Source organism: Oncorhynchus mykiss, chromosome 28 (genome assembly GCF_057628025.1).
Source record: "Oncorhynchus mykiss isolate SJ-2025 chromosome 28, ASM5762802v1, whole genome shotgun sequence".
Taxonomy (NCBI): Eukaryota; Metazoa; Chordata; class Actinopteri; order Salmoniformes; family Salmonidae; genus Oncorhynchus; species Oncorhynchus mykiss.
The window spans coordinates 1,353,906-1,375,991 of NC_143049.1; the positions used below are offsets into that span (position 1 = coordinate 1,353,906).

Here is a 22,086-nt window from a genome sequence, read left to right on the forward strand (position 1 = left end):
TGTTTAAAGGTCTTACTCACGTCATCTACGGAGAGCGTGATCACACAGTCGTCCGGAAAAGCTGTGCTGTTTGCCTCGAAGCCAGCATATCAGTGATTTAGCTCGTCTGGTAGGCTCGTGTCACTGGGCAGCTTGCGGCTGTGCTTCCCTATTTATCAGATTGGCCCTCCCAGGGGCAAGGCCCATAGGAACCAAATCTCCTGCCTCACTTGCCTACGATATGGGAGTTGCCACGGTTGCCCGCCTTAAAGGTGAATGATCTCCGCGAACCAAGGCTACCTGGGCTAACGGCGAGCCACAAGAACCAATAGTAAGCCCTCCAGGCGAACCCTCTTCAATGTGGGCTGAGTCAGAACCCCTGGCAAAAACGTTTAGAGGGTCAATGGTGCGCCAGAGCATCTGTTCCCGACAGTGCACTCCGGTCCCTCATCAAGGGAAGATAGACGACACTGTGTTCTCTTGCAATGTGTAAAGATAAACGTTGTCAGCAAACTTAATGATGGTGTTGGAGTCGTGTATGGCCACGCAGTCGTAGGTGAACAGGGAGTAAAGGAGGGGACTGAGCACGCACCCCTGAGGGGCTTCAGTGTTGAGGATCAGCGTGGCAGATGTGTTGCTACCTACCCTCACCACATGGGGGCAGCCCGTCAGGAAGTCCAGGATCCATTTGCAGAGGGAGGTCTTTAGTCCCAGAGTCCTTAGCTTAGTGATGAGCTTTGTGGGCACTATGGTGTTGAATGCTGAGCTGTAGTCAATGAACAGCATTCTCACATAGGTGTTCCTTTTGTCCAGGTGGGAAAGGGCTGTGTAGAGTGAGATTGAGATTGCGTCATCTGTGGATCTGTTGGGGTGGTATGCGAATTGGAGTGGGTCTAGGGTGTCTGGGAGGATGCTGTTGATGTGAGCCATGACCAACCTTTCAAAGCACTTCATGGCTACAGACGTGATGGTACGGGGCAGTAATAATTTAGGCAGGTTACCTTCGCTTCCTTGGGCACAGGGACTATGGTGGTCTGCTTGAAACATGTAGGTATTACAGACTCGGTCAGAGAGAGGTTGAAAATATCAGTGAAGACACTTGATAGTTGGTCCGTGCATTCTTTGAGTACATGTCCTGGTTATCCGTCTGGTCCAGCGGCTTTGTGAATGTTGACCTGTTTAAAGGTTTTGTTCACATCGGCTACCGAGAGTGTTATCACAAAGTCATCCAGAACAGCTAGTACTCTCGTGCATGCTTCTGTGTTGCTTGCCTCGAAGCAAGCATACAAAGGCATTTAGCTCGTCTGGTAGGCTCACGTCACTGGGTAACTCATATCTGGGTTTCCCTTTGTACAGTCCGTAATAGTTTTCAAGCCCTGCCACATCCGATGGTCGTCAGAGCAGGAGTAGTTTGATTCAATCTTAATCCTGTATTGATGCTTTGCTTGTTTGATGATTCATCTGAGGGCATAGCGGGATTTCTTATAAGTGTCCGGATTAGTCTCCCGCTCCTTGAAAGCGGCAACTCTAGCCTTCAGCTCAATGCAGATGTTGCCTGTATTCCATGGCTTCTGGTTGGGATATGTGCGTACGGTCACTGTGGAGACGATGTCGTCAATGCACTTATTGATGAAATCTATGACTGAGGTGCTGTACTCCTCAATGCCATTGGATGAATCCTGGAACACATTCTAGTCTGTGCTAGCAAAACAGTCCTGTAGTGTAGCATCTGCGTCATCTGACCACTTCCGTATTGAGCGAGTCACTGGTACTTCCTGCTTTCGTGCTTCCTGCTTTCCAAATCAGGAGGTGAGAATTATGGTCAAATTTGACAAATGGAGGGCGATGGAGTTTCTAATAATTCCAAAACCACTACGCCCAAACGGGAGGTCTGTTTACAAAATAATTAAGTTAAAAGGTGCACTATGCAGAAATCGCTCCACCATTTCCTGTTTGCTAAAATTAGAATAGTTCCTCTAACATGTTGAGAAATGTCCATGGAAAATGATGCATCTCTGTGAGCTGAATAAAGGCAGTCAAGGATTTCTTTCCCTTTCGTTGCACATGTGACATGCTGGTAACATTTTTGTAAAAATGATTTAAGTTTGCCTGTATTAAAGTCCCCGGCCACTAGGAGCGCTGCTACTGGGTGAGCATTTTCTTGTTTTCTTATGGCCTTATAGAGTTGGTTGAGAGCGGTCTTAGTGCCAGCTTCGTTCTGTGGCGGTAAATAGATGGCTACGAATAATATAGATAGTGTGGTCTACAGCTTATCATAAGGTACTCTACCTCAGGCGAGCAATACCTCGAGACTTCTTAGACAGCGCACACCAGCTGTTATTGGCAAATAGACCCCCCCACCCCTCCTTTTACCAAATGTACAGTTGAAGTCAGAAGTTTAAATACACTTAGGTTGGAGTCATTAAAACAAAATGTTCAACCACTCCAAAAATTCCTTGTTAACAAACTATAGTTTTGGCAAGTCGGTTAGGACATATACTTTGTGCATGACACAAGTAAATTTTCCAACAACTGTTTACAGACAGATTATTTCACTTATAATTCACTGTATCACAATTCCAGGGGGTAAGAAGTTTACAGGGGGTAAGAAGACTTTAAACAGCTTAGAGATTTCCAGTAAGTGATATCATGGCTTTAGAAGCTTCTGATAAATCGTAGACCTCCAAAAGTCTGGTTCGTCCTTGGGAGCAATTTCCAAATGCCTGAAGGTACAACGTTCATCTGTACAAACAACAGTATTATAGTAGTAAAATAGTATAAACACCATGGGACCACGCAGCCGTCATACCGCTCAGGAAGAAGATGCATTCTGTCTCCTAGAGATGAACGTACTTCGGTGCGAAAAGTGCAAATAAATCCCAGAACAGCAGCAAAGGACCTTGTGAAGATGCTGTAGGAAACAGGTACAAAAGTACCTATATCCACAGTAAAACAAGTCCTATATCGACAGAACCTGAAAGGCTCAGCAAAGAAGAAGCCACTGCTCCAAAACTGCCATAAAAAAAGCCAGACTACGGTTTGCAACTGCACATGGGGACAAAGATCGTACTTTTTGGAGAAATGTCCTTTGGTCTGATGAAACAAAAATAGAACTGTTGGGCCATAACGACCATCATTATGTTTAGAGGAAAAAGGGGGAGGCTTGCAAGCCGAAGAACACCATTCCAACCGTGAAGCACAGGGGTGGCAGCATCATGTTCTGGGGGTGCTTTGCTGCAGGAGGGACTGGTGCACTTCACAAAATACATGGCATTATGAGGGAGGAAAATTATGTGGCTATATTGAAGCAACATCTCAAGACATCAGTCAGGAAGTTAAAGCTTGGTCGCAAATGGGTCTTCCAAATGGACAATGATCCCAACCATACTTCCAAAGTTGTGGAAAAATGGCTTAAGGACAACAAAGTCAAGGCCATCACAAAGCCCTGACCTCAAGCCTACCTCAAGCCTGTAAAACATTTGTGGGCAGAACTGAAAAAAGTGTGTGAGAGCAATGAGAGCAAGGAGGCCTACAAACCTGACTCAGTTACACCAGCTCTGTCAGGAGGAATGGGCCAAAATTTCACCCAACTTATTGTGGGAAGCTAGTGGAAGGCTACCCGAAAAACATTTGACTTCAACTGTAGCTTCTCTGTTCTGCCGGTTCATGGAAAATCCTGCCAGGTCTATATTATATAAACAATTGCACTGTTGGTTAGGGCTTGTTAGCATTTCATAGTCAGGTGAGAGGCTGGGCTACACCTGTTGTATTCAGAGCACATGCTCTGTGAGGGACATCCTTATGTTCCTACAGGAGTTTTTTGAGCAGGGGCAGGCATTCTCTACGTTAAAATTGTACATGGCCGCTATCCCAGGGTGTCACGTAGGAATTGACGGAGCCTCACTGGGGGCCCACCACCTGGCTGTGCGGTTCCTGGAAGGTGTACGTCGTCTCAGACCAGTCTCTAAACCTATTGCCCCGCACTGGTTTTGGAGGCACTGCGTACAGCCCCCTTTGAGCCTCTAGATCTGAAGATCCTCTCCTATGAAACCTCCCTGCTCATGGCTTTGGCTAAATGTCACTAGGCAGTGCACGTAATATCCAAACTGACGCATCTGGCGGGGCCAGTTCTGGGTGGTCTGCTATGGACCATTTCATTTAGTATTTGTTGGGGTAGGCTTGGGGAGTGATTATCTTTCTCCATAGTATGTTGTACCAAAATTGACTGACTGAAAGAGAACATAACGTTATGGCTACAACTAAAAGGTCCCTGAAGGAGGGAAATGAGGTATAACAGCTGTTTGGCCCCGCGTCGCCTGTTCCTGGGCTCGGTAAAGAGTGGTAATAAATGTATCTGAGCCTCACGCATATCAGCTGTGGAAAACAGGTTTTCCAGAGATGCTGGGATTATTAGATCATTCAAAGGAAGTTGCGAGAGTTCGATATACTTATACATTACTTACATTCACAAAGCACAATGTTTGACATTTGACTAAAGTCTGCAAATCCACCCTTTCCTCCAAAAGCATCGCCATCAAAAAGGGTCCACTGTTCCAAAGCCATCTACAAGAACATTACAGCCATAAACACACTTGTGAAAACAACCGACACACACTTAATGTGGAAACATATTGTGAACAAACTAGCTACTAAACGCTCCCTGAGCCTGAAACTACACATTCACAATCATTTGAGCATTTAGCTTTTTCTAAAAAGGCTTAGGTGCTATTTCCAGAACAGGGGGTATGTTGCGTGACTGTTTAAGTTTCCATGACTTGCCAAACCTGAAAAGCATAGCCTGAAGACTGACGTATTCATCTGATTACAAAGTAATTACAGAACTGAGGTGGATTACTGTTAGCAGCATTGTGATGGAGTTGTTTTCAAAACACTGTGGTATACCAGGGAAAAAAATTGACAAAAAAAGAACATATTGTAACAAAATATGTTTGTTTTTACTTGGAGCTATTGTGACAATAAAGGAGCACATTCATGTGTGTTACTGTGTTACACAGTGTTTTCCTTCCCGTGGCATAGCTCTTAGTCCCCCCCCCCTCCCCCAGTGTGCCTTATTCCTGAGGAGGTCTGTCGTTTAACAGGTGCGTAGAAGTGTGTTACCCCTAATTTAAACCAACTTTCTCCTCTTTCAGTGAATAAGGCATAAGGGCGATTCCATGCCAGCGGGAGCTGAAATATTGTTGGAATCTCAGATTGTTCTGGCAATTGTCACATAGAAACTTCATTAGGGAGGAAGTATGCTTGAAATGCTTTTTATATTTGTAATCACAATCCATGTTTTAGATCATCATGATGAAAGTGGCCATTTTAGGCCCATTTTAGACCTATACATGCCTCCTGTAATACCCTATGATCTGTGAACCGGACATGATACAGACAACATATTGGTGTCATTATAATATATTCCTTATAGTGTGCTCTAAAATATGGAGCATGACTTGATTTTGAAATATAAAAAATCCTATTAATTTATTCAACATTAAAAATATTAAAATAAATATCTAAAAACTACCGTTTTTGATTTTGTTCATTTTAAGACATTGTTTAGAACAACATACTCTACAAGTACATCAAATTTGCAGAGTGGACTCTCTTCTAAGTCTGAAGGTATGATCAATTTTATGAGCGCCACCAACACGGTGAATGGAAAAAATTTATTAAAAGGGAACTCCCTCTGCTGGTGACTGTTTGAATGTCAAATCCTAATGGAGGGCTGTGATTGGTTTATGACTTATAATGTCAATTTCTATGTATAAAATGGGTTATATTATTAAAATTACCAGATAGTGTACTCTTCACATTTCCAGAGTAGGCTCAGTTTTCAAATCATTAAGAACACCTGCTCTTTCTATGACATAGACTGACCAGGTAAATCCAGGTGAAAGCTATGATCCCTTATTGATGTCACTTAAATTCACATCAATCAGTGTAGATGAACGGGAGGAGACAGGTTAAATAAGGATTTTTAAGCCTTGGGACAATTGAGACATGGATCATGTATGTGTGCCATTCAGAGGGTAAATGTGTCATGTACTGTCATGTTGTGTCTTGTCTCTGTCCTTTCCCTTCACCCTGTCTCCCTCTGCTGGTCGTTGTTAGGTTACCTTTTCTCCCCCGCTTTCCCCCAGCTGTTCCTTGTCTCCTCTGACTACCTCATCCACCCCTTTTCCCACCTGTTCCCTTTTTCCCTCTGATTAGGTCCCTATATCTCTCTCTGTTTCTGCTCCTGTCTTTGTCGGATTCTTGTTTGTTGTGTTTCATGCCTGAACCAGACTGTCGTCATGTTTGCTGTAACCTTGTCTTGTCCTGTCGGAATCTGCCGGTCCGTCTGAGCCTACCTATGTTTGGTAATTAAAGAAGCTCTGTTTAAGTTAATTCGCTTTTGGGTCCTCATTCACGCACCGTAACAGAAGAATCCGACCAAGAATGGACCCAGCGACTTCGGATCCTCTCCACTCAGCCGTCGGGATCCAGGGAGCGATGCTAGGCAGACACGAGCAGGAAGTGTCTGCTGCTCGACATGCCGTTGAGACCCTGGCCACCCAAGTCTCCAACCTCACAGAACAGGTTCACCATCTCCGCCTCGATCCACCGGCCACTTCCAGGGCTTTCGAATCTCCGGAGCCCAGAATCAATAACCCGCCGTGTTACTCTGGGGAGCCCACTGAATGCCGCTCGTTCCTCACCCAGTGTGATATTGTGTTTTCTCTCCAGCCCAACACTTACTCCAGGAGCACTGCTCGTGTCGCCTACGTCATATCTCTCCTTATTGGACGGGCTCGTGAGTGGGGCACGGCAATCTGGGAGGCAAGGGCTGAGTGTACTAACCAGTATCAGGACTTTAAGGAGGAGATGATACGGGTTTTTGATCGATCTGTTTTTGGGGAGGAGGCTTCCAGGGCCCTGTCTTCCCTATGTCAAGGCAATCGATCCATAACAGACTACTCTATTGAGTTTCGCACTCTTGCTGTCTCCAGTGGCTGGAACGAGCCGGCCTTGCTCGCTCGTCTTCTGGAGGGTCTCCGCGCAGAGGTAAAGGATGAGATTCTCTCCCAGGAGGTTCCTTCCAGCGTGGATTCCTTGATTGAACTCGCTATTCGCATTGAGCGACGGGTTGATCTTCGTCACCGAGCTCGTGGAAAGGAGCTCGCGCTCTCCGTCGCCCCCCTCTCCGCATCACTACCATCTTCCTCTGCCGGCTCGGGTGCTGAGCCCATGCAGCTGGGAGGTATCCGCATCTCGACTAAGGAGAGGGAACGGAGAATCACCAACCGCCTCTGTCTCTATTGCGGTTCCGCTGGTCATTTTGTCACTTCATGTCCAGTAAAAGGCCAGAGCTCGTCAGTAAGCGGAGGGCTACTGGTGAGCGCTACTACTCCTGTCTCTCCTTCAAGATCCTGCACTACCTTGTCGGTCCATCTACGCTGGACCGGTTCGTCAGCTTCCTGCAGTGCCTTAATAGACTCTGGGGCGGAGGGCTGTTTTATGGACGAGACCTGGGCTCGGGAACATGACATTCCTCTCAGACAGTTAAAGGAACCCACGGCCTTGTTCGCCCTGGATGGTAGTCCTCTCCCCAGGATTCAGCGTGAGACGCTACCTTTAACCCTCACTGTTTCTGGTAATCATAGTGAAACCATTTCTTTTTTAATTTTTCGTTCACCTTTTACACCTGTTGTTTTGGGCCATCCCTGGCTAGTTTGTCATAATCCTTCCATTAATTGGTCTAGTAATTCTATCCTCTCCTGGAACGTCTCTTGTCATGTGAAATGTTTAATGTCTGCTATCCCTCCTGTTTCCTCTGTCTCTTCTTCACAGGAGGAGCCTGGTGATTTGACAGGGGTGCCGGAGGAATATCACGATCTGCGCACGGTGTTCAGTCGGTCCAGGGCCACCTCTCTTCCTCCACACCGGTCGTATGATTGTAGTATTGATCTCCTTCCGGGAACCACTCCCCCCCGGGGTAGACTATACTCTCTGTCGGCTCCCGAACGTAAGGCTCTCGAAGATTATTTGTCTGTAGCTCTTGACGCCGGTACCATAGTCCCCTCCTCCTCTCCCGCCGGAGCGGGGTTTTTTTTTGTCAAGAAGAAGGACGGGTCTCTGCGTCCCTGCATAGATTATCGAGGGCTGAATGACATAACAGTGAAGAATCGTTATCCGCTTCCTCTTATGTCTTCAGCCTTCGAGATCCTGCAGGGAGCCAGGTTTTTCACTAAGTTGGACCTTCGTAACGCTTACCATCTCGTGCGCATCAGGGAGGGGGACGAGTGGAAGACGGCGTTTAACACTCCGTTAGGGCACTTTGAATACCGGGTTCTTCCTTTCGGCCTCGCTAACGCTCCAGCTGTCTTTCAGGCATTAGTCAATGATGTCCTGAGAGACATGCTGAACATCTTTGTTTTTGTTTACCTTGACGATATCCTGATTTTTTTCACCGTCACTCCAGATTCATGTTCAGCACGTTCGACGTGTCCTCCAGCGCCTTTTAGAGAATTGTCTTTTTGTGAAGGCTGAGAAGTGCACTTTTCATGCCTCCTCCGTCACATTTCTCGGTTCTGTTATTTCCGCTGAAGGCATTAAGATGGATCCCGCTAAAGTCCAAGCTGTCATTGATTGGCCCGTCCCTAAGTCACGCGTCGAGCTGCAGCGCTTTCTCGGCTTCGAACTTCTATCGTCGTTTCATCCGTAATTTCGGTCAGGTGGCAGCTCCTCTCACAGCCCTTACTTCTGTCAAGACGTGCTTTGAGTGGTCCGTTTCCGCCCAGGGAGCTTTTGATCTCCTCAAGAATCGTTTTACATCCGCTCCTATCCTTGTTACACCTGACGTCTCTAGACAGTTCGTTGTCGAGGTTGACGCGTCAGAGGTGGGCGTGGGAGCCATTCTTTCTCAGCGCTCCCTCTCTGACGACAAGGTCCACCCATGCGCGTATTTTTCTCATCGCCTGTCGCCGTCGGAACGTAACTATGATGTGGGTAACCGCGAACTGCTCGCCATCCGGTTAGCCCTAGGCGAATGGCGACAGTGGTTGGAGGGGGCGACCGTTCCTTTTGTCGTTTGGACTGACCATAGGAACCTTGAGTACATCCGTTCTGCCAAACGACTTAATGCGCGTCAGGCGCGTTGGGCGCTGTTTTTCGCTCGTTTCGAGTTCGTGATTTCTTATCGTCCGGGCTCTAAGAACACCAAGCCTGATGCTTTGTCTCGTCTCTTCAGTTCTTCAGTAGCCTCCACTGACCCCGAGGGGATTCTCCCTGAGGGGCGTGTTGTCGGGTTGACTGTCTGGGGAATTGAGAGGCAGGTAAAACAAGCGCTCACTCACACTCCGTCGCCGCGCGCTTGTCCTAGGAACCTTCTTTTCGTTCCCGTTCCTACTCGTCTGGCCGTTCTTCAGTGGGCTCACTCTGCCAAGTTAGCCGGCCACCCTGGCGTTCGGGGTACGCTTGCTTCCATTCGCCAGCGTTTTTGGTGGCCCACCCGGGAGCATGACACGCGTCGTTTCGTGGCTGCTTGTTCGGTCTGCGCGCAGACTAAGTCCGGTAACTCTCCTCCTGCCGGCCGTCTCAGGCCGCTTCCTATTCCCTCTCGACCGTGGTCTCACATCGCCTTAGATTTTGTCACCGGACTGCCTTCGTCAGCGGGGAAGACTGTTATTCTTACGGTTGTCGATAGGTTCTCTAAGGCGGCTCATTTCATTCCCCTTGCTAAGCTTCCTTCTGCTAAAGAGACGGCACAAATCATCATCGAGAATGTTTTCAGAATTCATGGCCTTCCGTCAGACGTCGTTTCGGACAGAGGTCCGCAATTCACGTCTCAATTTTGGAGGGAGTTTTGCCGTTTGATTGGGGCTTCCGTCAGTCTCTCTTCCGGCTTTCACCCCCAGTCTAACGGTCAAGCAGAACGGGCCAATCAGACTATTGGTCGCATCTTACGCAGTCTTTCTTTTCGCAACCCTGCGTCTTGGTCAGAACAGCTCCCCTGGGCAGAATACGCCCACAACTCGCTTCCTTCGTCTGCGACCGGGCTATCTCCTTTTCAGAGTAGCCTCGGGTACCAGCCTCCGCTGTTCTCATCTCAGTTCGCCGAGTCCAGCGTCCCCTCCGCTCAGGCTTTTGTCCAACGTTGCGAGCGCACCTGGAAGAGGGTCAGGTCTGCACTTTGCCGTTATAGGACGCAGACTGTGAGGGCTGCTAATAAGCGTAGAACTAAGAGTCCTAGATATTGTCGCGGTCAGAGAGTTTGGCTCTCCACTCAGAACCTTCCCCTTAAGACGGCTTCTCGCAAGTTGACCCCGCGGTTCATTGGTCCGTTCCGTATTTCTCGGGTCATTAATCCTGTCGCAGTTCGACTTCTTCTTCCGCGATACCTTCGTCGCGTCCACCCGGTCTTCCATGTCTCCTGCATCAAGCCCGTCCTTCGCGCCCCCGCTCGTCTTCCCCCCCCCCCATCCTTGTCGAGGGCGCACCCATCTACAGGGTCCGTAGAATTTTGGACATGCGTCCTCGGGGCCGTGGTCACCAGTACCTCGTAGATTGGGAGGGGTACGGTCCTGAGGAGAGGAGTTGGGTTCCCTCTCGGGACGTGCTGGACCGTGCGCTGATCGAGGATTTCCTCCGTTGCCGCCAGGTTTCCTCCTCGAGTGCGCCAGGAGGCGCTCGGTGAGTGGGGGGGTACTGTCATGTACTGTCATGTTGTGTCTTGTCTCTGTCCTTTCCCTTCACCCTGTCTCCCTCTGCTGGTCGTTGTTAGGTTACCTTTTCTCCCCCGCTTTCCCCCAGCTGTTCCTTGTCTCCTCTGACTACCTCATCCACCCCTTTTCCCACCTGTTCCCTTTTTCCCTCTGATTAGGTCCCTATATCTCTCTCTGTTTCTGCTCCTGTCTTTGTCGGATTCTTGTTTGTTGTGTTTCATGCCTGAACCAGACTGTCGTCATGTTTGCTGTAACCTTGTCTTGTCCTGTCGGAATCTGCCGGTCCGTCTGAGCCTACCTATGTTTGATAATTAAAGAAGCTCTGTTTAAGTTAATTCGCTTTTGGGTCCTCATTCACGCACCGTAACAAAATGGACAAGACAAAATATTAAAGTGCCTTTGAACAGGGTTTGATTGTGACAAGAACTGCAACGCTGCTGCGTTTTTCCACACTCAACAGTTTCCCGTGTCTATCAGGAATGGTCCATCACCCAAAGGAAATCCAGCCAACTTCACACAGCTGTGGGAAGCAACTCAATATTAGGAAGGTGTTCCTAATGTGTACTCAGTGTCTTTTTGCAGGCTAAATCAATAAGGGTAGTTTTGAGATATTAGTAATAATATATTTTTATGTTGAACAAATTAATGTGAAAATATATATTTCAGAATATTGACATACTCCATATTTGAGGGAAAACCAAATGTTCTGCATCATGTCCGGTTCACAGATCATAGAGTCTTACAGGAGGCATGTATAGAAAAAATGCCTAAATGCCTAAAATGGCCAATTTCATCATGATTTACTATGCGAATCTGGCGGAGATTTATCCATAAGGCCCACCAGTTGGGGATCAAGGGAATGTGCAGGGGATAGAGAGGAGGAGAGAGAGGGCGGAGGAGAGCTGAAGTGGTTAAAGCAGTGGTGCCAGTGTTCTGGTGTGCTGGACACACACAACACAGTTTCTGTTATGTTCAGCCTCCTGTTTTTCCAGGGTTATTTTTAGTTGGCCAGCAGTTAAATGCGTTGGTAGCCTACTAAATATAGACCAAGCCACAGGAAAATATGAAGCCACTGAGTTTAAATTGTATTACACTAACTAATGCCAAGAAATAAAGACTAAATGTAACCAACATGTCACCAGGGCAGGAATGAACGAGAGCTTTTCTTCAGAAATCTTGCACAATTCAACTGACTTTCTCTCTCTCACTTAATGATCTAGAGATAAGGGTATGATTATTCTGTTCTGCTTCTAAATCTTGTGAAATTCCCCCTGAATTACTGTTGTGATATTTTGACAGCTTGTTGTAAAACACGGAACATGATCTCTATAATGATAGTGTGCTGAAATGTCAGTTTTATCTAGTTAGTTTTCAATCTAAATGTAATTTACCTTACACCAGATCATTAAAGCTAAAGTGTCACCAGCAAATAGCACCCCACACCATCACACCTCCTCCTCCATGCTTCACGGTGGGAACAACACGTGGAGATTTTCCGTTCACCTACTCTGCGTCTTACAAAGACACGGCGGTTGGAACCAAAAATCTAAAATTTGGATTCATCAGACCAAGGGACATATTTCCACCGGTCTAATATCCATTGCTCGTGTTTCTTGTCCCAAACAAGTCTCTTCTTATTATTGGTGTCCTTTAGCAGTGGTTTCTTTGCAGCAATTCAACCATGAAGGCATGATTCACGAAGGTCTCCTCTGGAGAGTTGATGTTAGAGGCAACATCAATTCATTGTGTTGCATTTTATGGAAAGATTTAAGAATGAAAAGGTTTCTTCTTTACATGGTGTGATAGCTGACACTTTGGTCTATGAAAATATACACTGCTCAAAAAAATAAAGGGAACACTTAAACAACACAATGTAACTCCAAGTCAATCACACTTCTGTGAAATCAAACTGTCCACTTAGGAAGCAACACTGATTGACAATACCTTTCACATACTGTTGTGCAAATGGAATAGACAACAGGTGGAAATTATAGGCAATTAGCAAGACACCCCCAATAAAGGAGTGGTTCTGCAGGTGGTGACCACAGACCACTTCTCAGTTCCTATGCTTCCTGGCTGATGTTTTGGTCACTTTTGAATGCTGGCGGTGCTTTCACTCTAGTGGTAGCATGAGACGGAGTCTACAACCCACACAAGTGGCTCAGGTAGTGCAGCTCATCCAGGATGGCACATCAATGCGAGCTGTGGCAAGAAGGTTTGCTGTGTCTGTCAGTGTAGTGTCCAGAGCATGGAGGCGCTACCAGGAGACAGGCCAGTACATCAGGAGATGTGGAGGAGGCCGTAGGAGGGCAACAACCCAGCAGCAGGACCGCTACCTCCGCCTTTGTGCAAGGAGGAGCAGGAGGAGCACTGCCAGAGCCCTGCAAAATGACCTCCAGGCCACAAATGTGCATGTGTCTGCTCAAACGGTCAGAAACAGACTCCATGAGGGTGGTATGATGGCCCGACGTCCACAGGTGGGGGTTGTGCTTACAGCCCAACACCGTGCAGGACGTTTGGCATTTGCCAGAGAACACCAAGATTGCCAAATTCGCCACTGGCGCCCTGTGCTCTTCACAAATGAAAGCAGGTTCACACTGAGCACATGTGACAGACGTGACAGTCTGGAGACGCCGTGGAGAACGTTCTGCTGCCTGCAACATCCTCCAGCATGACCGGTTTGGAGGTGGGTCAGTCATGGTGTGGGGTGGCATTTCTTTGGGGGGCCGCACAGCCCTCCATGTGCTCGCCATAGGTAGCCTGACTGCCATTAGGTACCGAGATGAGATCCTCAGACCCCTTGTGAGACCATATGCTGGTGCGGTTGGCCCTGGGTTCCTCCTAATGCAAAACAATGCTAGACCTCATGTGGCTGGAGTGTGTCAGCAGTTCCTACAAGAGGAAGGCATTGATGCTATGGACTGGCCCGCCCATTCCCCAGACCTGAATCCAATTGAGCACATCTGGGACATCATGTCTCGCTCCATCCACCACGTTGCACCACAGACTGTCCAGGAGTTGGCGGATGCTTTAGTCCAGTTCTGGGAGGAGATCCCTCAGGGTACCATCCACAACCTCACCAGGAGCATGCCCAGGCATTGTAGGGAGGTCATAGAGGCACGTGGAGGCCACAGACACTACTGAGCCTCATTTTGACTTGTTTTAAGGACATTACATCAAAGTTGGATCAGTGTGGTTTTCCAATTTAATTTTGAGTGTGACTCCAAATCCTCCATAGGTTGATAAATTTGATTTCCATTGATCATTTTTGTGTGATTTTTTTGTCAGCACATTCAACTATGTAAAGAAAAAAGTATTTAATAAGAATATTTCATTCATTCAGATCTAGGATGTGTTATTTTAGTGTTCCCTTTATTTTTTGAGCAGTGTATATTTAAAATGTTAATACTAAGAAAAATATTTGTGGGAAAAATGTACAGGTTGTCCCATCTTTTTTCAAGAATCTATTATCGGCCTCCCGGGTGGTGCAGTGGTTAAGGGCGCTGTACTGCAGCGCCAGCTGTGCCATCAGAGTCCCTGGGTTCGCGCCCAGGCTCTGTCGTAACCGGCCGCGACCGGGAGGTCCGTGGGGCGACGCACAATTGGCCTAGCGTCGTCCGGGTTAGGGAGGGCTTGGTCAGTAGGGATGTCCTTGTCTCATCGCACACCAGCGAATCCTGTGGCGGGCCGGGTGCAGTGCGCCACATTGGTGCGGCTGGCTTCCGGGTTGGATGCGCTGTGTTAAGAAGCAGTGCGGCTGGTTGGGTCGTGTATCGGAGGACGCATGACATTCAACCTTCGTCTCTCTTGAGCCCGTACGGGAGTTGTAGCGATGAGACAAGATACTACTAACAATTGGATACCATGAAAAAGGGGTAAAAAAATAAAAAAAAGAATCTATTATCTAAATTATTTACTTTTAACATTGGAGTCCTGTAAAAAAATATATGTTTTTGAATTGAACAACATTACCAGAAACTACAAATACATCTATTATTTTAGAAACATAAAGCATGCTCATCCATTATTTGTGATTTTTGGTGTATTTATGGCAAAACATATTTTGGCTGGTAAACATCTACCGGCCACAGTGGCTGCTGGGCCAAAAAGTACATTTCCCACCCTATATCCAACACTGCTTACCTGTAGGCTTGGGACTGAGCCAGGAGCTGAGGGAGATGAAGAGATCACTGCTATCAAACGGACTGCCACTGGGCTGAGACAGAGACAACGAAAGGAAGATAAAAACACTTAAAGGCCCAAAAATGTGATTATCCTGTGTGTTATAAACACTCACCCGCCAGCTTATTAGGTACACCAGCCCATTCACAAAAATGGATCGCTCCTACATATGTGGTTTGCTATTTAAAGCAAGCAGACAGGCATCAAGGCATTCAGTTACAGTCCGATTGAACGTAAAATGACCTAAGCAACTTTGAGCGTGGTATGATTAGGGCTGTGGTGGTCATGCATTTTGTCAACTGGTGATTGCCATGCAAATAACTGCAGGTCTCATGGTAACTGACCGGTCTATTAACATAACCTCGTTTAGCATCTCCTGGTTTCCATGCATAGCCCAAAAGCCACTGATGCAAACCTTTGGAACATCTACATTTAAAAAAGAAATAAAGTCATTTAATATAGCCTACACCATCACAATAAATCTATTATTTATTTTAGGACAGGTGTAAAGAAACATGATATGAAGAAAATGTAGCCTATTTCAGAAGAGCAGAAGAGCATATTCTGAATTGTCCTTATGTTCGGCCCTGATCTGGCTATGCCATGGGCTACACTAGTTCATTTAGCAGACAAAATTTGCTTAGAATAACGTGGCATTATTTTATAGTATGAAGAATACAATTGAACAAAGCTGAATAAAATTGAAAGGAAATTTCCCCCAAACGATTTCAGAGGGAGTGCTCACATGGGCAATTGTGTGTTGAGCAGTTAACAAAGAAACAGGTCTTCCCTATATGCTTAATTTAGAGTTATTTATGCAACTTTAGTTTTGATACAAGCATTAGGCTATACGTTTAGATTTTTAATACATGATGCAATAAATGATGATTTGACAAAAAGTCGCACGAAAGGCATGAGATCTGTTTCTTGCGCAGGCTGAAAATATTTCATCTCATTCACAATTTGACAAGCATTTAATAAAATTCTTATCCATCAGACTATTCTTAATTTGATCTAGTCTTTACATATTGCCTACTATACATATTGCCTACTATATATATATATATATATATATATATATATATATATATATATATATATATATATATATATATATATATATATATATATATATATATATATATATTTACGTTGAATTTCCCACAAAAACTAAATGTCATCTGTAGCCTGCACTTGAATAGCGATTGGAGGTTACATGCATTTGCGTTTTTAATATGCAAGCATAGGCACCGCGTCTATAAGGCTAGGGGAACTTTCCCTAAAGTAAATTAGATAAAAATGGCATGCAATCACCTACTCCTGTCTATACAGACATAATTCAAATAATTCAAAATAGGCTACTAAAGCATGATAAGCTTATTTTATTTTTAAATAAGTTGTGAAATGTTTTAAATCACATTGCCTACAGTGAAAGAAAAGGCAGCGCGTGCAATTTGGGCAGATTATTGTTGAGTTGTGACTGTCTCTGAAAAGTAAAGAGGCCATGCCAAGCATTTTGCAATATTTCAAAATACAATCGCGGAAAAACATAGTTTTGAAAGCAAATGGTTATTGCTGTAAAGAGAATGCAAATCAAACAAATAACCAGTCTTTTAGTTATGAAAATTCTCAATTTAACTGCACAAACAACATTATAGCATATCTTATTGGCACCAGTAGAGAGCATCAGCAATATCCTCAGTGTGCACACTGCACATATTCACTATTTATTATTGTTGGATCAGTGCTACTTAAAAGTTTTGGGAAAATAAATTCCTTCTCCGGTTTAGATGGACGTCATATTCTATTTGTGTCTCCCCATCTCATCGGTCTGGACAACATTGGATATGGACAACGTTGTTTTTATTGATCTATGTGTCAGTGTCAGTGTCAGCAGAGTAGGCTACCCTTTAATTTGTCATATTAAAAAATATTCTACTAATGTTTCCAGTCATATTGCATGAAATGTGTTTAAATAAGGTCACATTTTTCCCATGAAAAGAAAGAAGAAACTTATCCAATTTAGCCTATCGCAGGGATAGCCACAGGCCGTTTTTTTTCTTGTCTGGATAGTCGGGGGACCGGAACATAACTCAAAATAATTTGTAGACTGCAAATTGACCTCAGCAAGAAGCCCAAAAAGAAATAATATTTGACTAAAACATAATCATTTCAAATGATGCTTACATTTGTATACAATCTCTGTTGTGTGTGGGAATACTTGGGAACAGATATCCTAAATTAAAACCACTTGAAGCTGATTTCCTGGTGTTTTTACAGTCTATTATGTACAACAATAAAAAATACATTTTTGGAGAATATTTTTTGGGGAATTCAAATGTTCAGAAAACTTGGGTGGCTAGATAAAACCACCTCTGGGCCAAATTCGACCCTTGGGCCACCAGTTGGGGAAACATGGCCTATAGCCTAGGCTTACTCTACTCTATACATCAGGGGTCGTCAACTGGCAAAAAAATTGGTGGAGGGGGGTACCCATTGTTGGATATAAAAGATTGTAAAAACACCAGGAAATCAGCTCCAAGTTATTTTAATTTAAGAAATCTCTTCCCAACTATTCGCATGCATAATAGAGAGACAAGTGATAATATACAACGCGTCTTCTTCCTGAGCGCTATGATGATTGCATGGTCCCATGGTGTTTACACTTGTGTACTATTGTTTGTACAGATGAATGTGGTACCTTCAGGCATTTGGAAATTGCTCCCAAGGATGAACCAGACTTGTGGAGGTCTACATTTTTTCTCTGAGGTCTTGGCTGATTTCTTTTGATTTCCCCATGATGTCAAGCAAATAGGCACTGAGTTTGAAGGTAGGCCTTGAAATACATCCACAGGTACACCTCCAATTGACTCAAATGATGTCAATTAGCCTATCAGAAGCTTCTAAAGCCATGACATCATTTAGTGTATGTAAACTTCTGACCCATTGGAATTGTGATACAGTGAAATAATCTGTCTGTAAACAATTGTTGGAAAAATTACTTGCACAAGGTAGATGTTCTAACCGACTTGCCAAAACTATAGTTTGTTTACAAAAAAATGTGTGGAGTGGTTGAAAAAAATTGTTTTAATGACTCCAACCTAAGTGTATGTAAACTTCCGACTTCAACTATAAGAGCGACGTCAACTTTACAACCGGGAATACGACTTTCCCAAAGTGGAACCTCTGTTTGGACCACTACCCAGAACAATGGATCTAATCCCAGTAGTCGACGGCGACGCAGGAGGGGCAGACGGAGAGGCCTCCTGGTCAGGCTCCGTAGACGTAAACATCGCACACTGCTCCCGAGAAGACTACTAGCCAAAGTCCAGTCTGTTGACAATAAGGTCGACAAAATTTGAGCAAGGGTCGCCTTCCAGAGAGACATCAGAGATTGTAACATTCTCTGTTTCACGAAAACATGGCTCTCTGGGGATATGTTGTTGGTATCGGTTCAGCCACCGGACTTCTCCATGCATCGCGCCGACAGAGATAAACACCTCTCTGGGAAGAGGAAGAGGTGTATGCTTCATGATTAACGACTCATGGTGTAATCATAACAGCACACAGGAACTCAAGTCCTTCTGTTCACCCGACCTAGAATTCCTCACAATCAAATGCCAGCCATATTATCTTCCAAGATAATTATTGTTATCGTCATAGCTGTGTACATTCCCCCTCAAGCAGACACCAAGATGGCCCAAAAGGGACTTCACCTGCCTCTATGTAATATGGAAACCAAATATCCTGAGGCTGCGTTTATAGTAGCTGGGGATTTTAACAAAGCAAATTGGAGAACAAGGTTAACTAAATTCTATCAGCATACTGATTGCACTACCCATGGGTGTAATACACTCGACCACTGCTACTCTAACTTCAGCGATGCATATAAAGCCCTCCCCCGCCCTCCCTTTGACAAATCTGACCACAACGCCATCTTTCGCCTTCCGTCTTATAGGGAGAAACTCAAACAGGATATACCAGTGATTAGAACCATTCAACGCTGGTCTGACCTATGCACTGACTCGGTGAGTGAATTTATAAGGAAGTACATGGGAGATATTGTACCCACTGTGACTATTAAAACCTACCCTAACCATAAACCGTGGATGGAGGGCGGCATTCGCGCACAACTGAAAGCGCGAACCATCGCATTTAACCATGGAAAGAGGTCTGGGAATATGGCTGAATAGTACAATTGTGTAGTTATTCCCTCTGCAAGGCAATCAAACAAGAAAAATACTGGTACAGGGACAGAGTGGAGTCGCAATTCAATGGCTCAGACATGAGACATATGTGGCAGGGTGAACAGGAAATCACGGACTTCAAAAAGAAAACCATCCATGTCACGGTCACCGACGTCACATTTCCAGACAAACTAAACACCTTCTTTGCCCGCTTTGAGGATAATAAAGTGCCAATAACAAGAACTGTCCCCCCTCCCTCTCCATGGCTGACATGAGTAAAACATTTAAATGTTGTTGTTAACCCTCGCAAGGCATCCCTAGCCGCGTCCTCAGAACATGATCAGACCAGCTGGCTGGTGTGTTTACAGACATATTCATTAGCTCCCTATCCCAGTCTGCTGTCTCCACATGCTGCAAGATGGCCACCATTGTTCCTGTACCCAAGAAGGCAAAGATAACTGAACTAAATGACTATTACCTGTATTAACAGCACCTGTTTGAACTCGTTACCTGTATAAAAGACACCTGTCCACACACTCGATCAAACAGACTCCAACCTCTCCACAATGGCCAAGACCAGAGAGCTGTGTAAGGACATCAGGAATAAAATTGTAGACCTGCACAAGGCAACAACTGTTGGCGCAATTATTAGAAAATGGAAGAAGTTCAAGATGATGGTCAATCACCCTCGGTCTGGGGCTCCATGCAAGATCTCACCTCGTGGGGCATCAATGATCAGGAGGAAGGTGAGGGTCAGCCCAGAACTACACGGCAGGACCTGGTCAATGACCTGAAGAGAGCTGGGACCACAGTCTCAAAGAAAACCATTAGTAACACACTACGCCGTCATGGATTAAAATCCTGCAGCGCACGCAAGGTCCCCCTGCTCAAGTCAGCGCATGTCCAGGCCCGTCTGAAGTTTGCCAATGACCATCTGGATGATCCAGAGGAGGAATGGGAGAAGGTCATGTGGTCTGATGAGACAAAAATAGAGCTTTTTGGTCTAAACTCCACTCGCCGTGTTTGGAGGAAGAAGAAGGATGAGTACAACCCCAAGAACACCATCCCAACCGTGAAGCATGGAGGTGGAAACATCATTCTTTGGGGATGCTTTTCTGCAAAGGGGACAGGACGACTGCGCCATATTGAGGGGAGGATGGATGGGGCCATGTATCGCGAGATCTTGGCCAACAACCTCCCTTCCTCAGTAAGAGCATTGAAGATGGGTCGTGGCTGGGTCTTCCAGCATGACAATGACCTGAAACACACAGCCAGGGCAACTAAGGAGTAGCTCCGTAAGAAGCATCTCAAGGTCCTGGAGTGGCCTAGCCAGTCTCCAGACCTGAACCCAATAGAAAATCTTTGGAGGGAGCTGAAAGTCCGTTTTGCCCAACGACAGCCCCAAAACCTGAAGGATCTGGAGACGGTCTGTATGGAGGAGTGGGACAAAATCCCTACAGCAGTGTGTGAAAACCTGGTCAAGAACTACAGGAAACGTATGATCTCTGTAATTGCAAACAAAGGTTTCTGTACCACATATTAAGTTCTGCTTTTCTGATGTATCAAATACTTATGTCATGCAATAAAATGCAAATTAATTTCTTAAAATTCATACAATATGATTTTCTGGATTATTGTTTTAGATTCCGTCTCTCACAGTTGAAGTGTACTTGCCTAGTTAAATAAAGGTTAAATAAAAAACATACAGTGGGGAGAACAAGTATTTGATACTCTGCCGATTTTTTTTACACTGCTTTGTAAGTAGGAAAACCTGCAAAATCGGCAGTGTATCAAATACTTGTTCTCCCCACTGTATGTTTTTTATTTAACCTTTATTTAACTAGGCAAGTGAGTTAAGAACAAATTCTTATTTTCAATGACGTTAGGTTCCTTGATACCAATTGAGCAACATTTGCATGCCCAAATAATTCAGGCTGTTCTGGAGGCAAAGGGGGATGCCTAATAGACTGGCCGGTGAGTGTTTTTTTTATTTATTTGTACCTTGTCAGCTCAGGTAACCTTCCGGTTACTTGTCCAACGCCCTAACCACTAGGCTACCCCGCCGCCCCAATGTACATACTCTCCTTCACCCTTTTACACTTGTGTAGTTGTTGGGGAACTCTTAGATTACATATTACTGCACTGTCGGAACCAGAAGCACAAGCATTTCGCTACACTCGCATTAACATCTGCTAACCATGTGTATGTGACAAATAAAATTTGATTTGAATTTGATTTGATTCTTTTTTTATATACTTGAAGGGGTTTAAATTCTAAATCAAATAGCAAAATGATCCTTGGTATGGCCTTACTAATCCCCCCAATAGAAATGTTGTGCAACATGAGCCGATGGGATCTCATGAAGTGTGTACATTGATGTCAGAGTAAATAGAGTGCTGAGTACCACGCCATTATTGACTGGCAGTTAGCAAGTTCGGTAAGACTACTAGTTACCATCTGCGTCATCAGAGCACAGTTTTGGAGAAGCCTAGTTACCGTGACTAAACGGTCACGTGGAATTTGAATCGTGACCGCTGGTGTGGAGGTAATATGGTCACTGTAACAGCCCTAGGTGTGATTGTCGGTGGTAGGCGCGGTGGATCTAGTCTCTCAGAAACGTCCGCCCTCCTGGGCTTTTCCCGCGCGACAATGTCTAGGGTTTACATGAGAATGGTGCAACAAACAAAAAACATCCATTCAGTGGCAGTCAGCAGTCCTGTGATAATGTCCTTAGTGTAGGAGCTGTATGAAAAGACCGCTTGAAATTTCTGCCAATTTACCACCATCAACAGGTGGTAAATTGGTTAATAGACCAATACGAAAGAGAGTTCCAAACATCTCTGCCAATAATAGCTAGTTTTTCCCTCCCCACTCCGACCACTCCCAGACAGTCCTAGCAAAATTATTGCCTGGGAATATGCTCTTCGCTAAGAAGATATTTTTGTGTCTTTTTGACCATTTTAATTGAAAACAATCACAGTAAGGTACTTAATGGTTACCCAGAAATTATTTTATATTGAGATAAAAAG

The 22,086-nt window shown here is 45.2% G+C and overlaps 1 protein-coding gene and 1 long non-coding RNA gene across 2 annotated transcripts in view; one reads left to right on the forward strand and one right to left on the reverse strand.

Moving 5' to 3' along the window:
* Positions 1 to 22,086, forward strand: part of LOC149970650 (uncharacterized) — an 809,841-nt gene that overhangs the window by 777,917 nt on the left and 9,838 nt on the right. The window lies entirely within an intron of this gene.
* The window catches only part of LOC110508306 (uncharacterized), a 101,639-nt gene that overhangs the window by 4,941 nt on the left and 74,612 nt on the right, over positions 1 to 22,086 (reverse strand). Inside the window, exon 8 of the mRNA XM_090225727.1 lies at positions 14,832 to 14,904. The gene's annotated coding sequence lies outside the window, so the exon portion shown is untranslated. The remainder of the gene's footprint in view (positions 1 to 14,831; positions 14,905 to 22,086) is intronic.